At 32.1% G+C, this 2,268-nt stretch overlaps 2 long non-coding RNA genes across 2 annotated transcripts; one reads left to right on the top strand and one right to left on the bottom strand.

Moving 5' to 3' along the window:
* The first annotated feature begins 101 nt into the window (after window positions 1-101).
* LOC117110064 lies at window positions 102-984 on the top strand. Its single transcript, XR_004445617.1, has 2 exons — window positions 102-227; window positions 859-984. It is a non-coding gene; the product is annotated as an uncharacterized LOC117110064 (long non-coding RNA).
* Window positions 985-1,141: 157 nt separating this feature from the next.
* On the bottom strand, window positions 1,142-2,241 carry LOC117110065. The gene is made up of 3 exons (XR_004445618.1): window positions 2,112-2,241; window positions 1,437-1,496; window positions 1,142-1,247 (listed from the first exon to the last, which is right to left on the bottom strand). It is a non-coding gene; the product is annotated as an uncharacterized LOC117110065 (long non-coding RNA).
* Between the last annotated feature and the right edge of the window lie 27 nt (window positions 2,242-2,268).

Here is a 2,268-nt window from a genome sequence, read left to right as displayed (position 1 = left end):
GATATTTAACGAGGTCGGATGTGTTATATACATGTTTGCACGAAATAGGCCTATATAGATAATCGAATTTCAAAAAACGCTATTTGTACTTTCTCTTTAAGATCAAAACCCTTGTAGCGGTGTTGTATGCAAAAATTATGGTACTTGTGAACTGACGACGTCCAATGGCCAGTGTGGATACAAGTGTAAATGTCCAGCGTGCTATTACGGAACATACTGTGAAAATTGTAAGAAAATATTAAGTTATTTTTACGTTATGTTCATTGTATGATTCTGTTTTAAGATCAAGTTAAATCTTATAATAATTGTATGTATATTATACACACACATATATACATATATTAATATATAAATACATATATATATATATATATGATTACGTTATTTATAAAGGACGCAAATGACTGACTCAAAATTGCTCCTCTAGTATAACCCTTTTATTGCTTGTTCACAAACCCTGTTTGATCACTCGCATTTGTTTGTGTGGTAACTGTAAATAACAATAAAATTACATACTGTATCATCATGTCATTAATCATTTGCATAACTATCATAATAGAGCATAATTACATTCGTATGTGAATTACCATACAAGACATGAAAACGTCATATAGTGTTGGATTATTATAATTGTACTATAACATCAACGATTGAACTTGTGAGATATGATAAGACTTACAAAGCTGTGAGCCACGATAACTACTGTACTATAGTGTAGTGAATTCAGCATTATCTTCACCTAGAGTACTGTCTCTTATACACATCTAGATGTGTATAAGAGACAGGTTATAAACATGTTTCCTCAAAATATATAGAAATCAAAATTGTTAAAAATGTTATTTCTCCTTTCTCTTTAAGATCAAAACCCTTGTAGCGGTGTTGTATGCAAAAATTATGGTACTTGTGAACTGACGACATCCAATGGCCAGTGTGGATACAAGTGTAAATGTCCAGCGTGCTATTACGGAACATACTGTGAAAATTGTAAGAAAATATTAAGTTATTTTTACGTTATGTTCATTGTATGATTCTGTTTTAAGATCAAGTTAAATCTTATAATAATTGTATGTATATTATACACACACATATATACATATATTAATATATAAATACATATATATATATATATATGATTACGTTATTTATAAAGGACGCAAATGACTGACTCAAAATTGCTCCTCTAGTATAACCCTTTTATTGCTTGTTCACAAACCCTGTTTGATCACTCGCATTTGTTTGCGTGGTAACTGTAAATAACAATAAAATTACATACTGTATCATCATGTCATTAATCATTTGCATAACTATCATAATAGAGCATAATTACATTCGTATGTGAATTACCATACAAGACATGAAAACATCATATAGTGCTGGATTATTATAATTGTACTATAACATTAACGATTGAACTTGTGAGATATGATAAGACTTACAAAGCTGTGAGCCACGATAACTACTGTACTATAGTGTAGTGAATTCAGCATTATCTTCACCTAGGGTATGAATAAATACATAAGACGTTCTAATATAAAGTCAAAGATAACAACTATAAAACTAAACATGTTATTCTCCGTTTCCAACTATTCTAAGGATACATCAGGGATCATATTCATGTTAGCCAAATGAGTGCGACCCTCAACACATAATATTCAAGACGAACCCCGTTGCCATAGCAACGTCAATCCGAGGAACGTAGGGTCCCTGGAACATCTACATGCCGCGAACATGCGGTCTTACCATTATTTATCAGTAGAATCAAAATAATAAACTATTTACTCAACTATCAATCAATCTATGATCCCAAAACCACTTTACGTTAATTTCTATATTCCTGGGATTCATCATGAAGTTTTATGATACAATATTGTGATCATTGTTTCAATAAAAGTAACTGGTTTCTATGATCCATTATATGTGAAATGATACGACGTAGGCCCTATGTCTTGCTAGCACTCCATTGCCGAACTAGGGCAAAGTAAATAACTAATTTCTAAGGAAATACACTATGTTATATGGAACAAGGCTTATATGTCTGTGATCACAATTATTAATTAATTGAACTGGCTTAGGTATGCATAAAAATAACTATTCAAATATGTGAATCTTACCATAAAACAACATGAACCGAACTTGACTGCCAAGAATAGTATGTGTCTCTTTGCGCAGTGCCAGAGGAGCGCGTAAACTACAACGAAAACAAAAATTCCAAGAGAACTATGGAACGCGCAAGAAGCAGCAAGAACTGCGGACAGCATACTCCCCCCG

Source organism: Anneissia japonica, unplaced genomic scaffold (genome assembly GCF_011630105.1).
Source record: "Anneissia japonica isolate Jap-2015-1 unplaced genomic scaffold, ASM1163010v1 scaffold61155_len5909_cov121, whole genome shotgun sequence".
Taxonomy (NCBI): domain Eukaryota; kingdom Metazoa; phylum Echinodermata; class Crinoidea; order Comatulida; family Comatulidae; genus Anneissia; species Anneissia japonica.
Note: the sequence above shows the minus strand (reverse complement) of the source record. Positions and strands in the feature narration are given on the sequence as shown.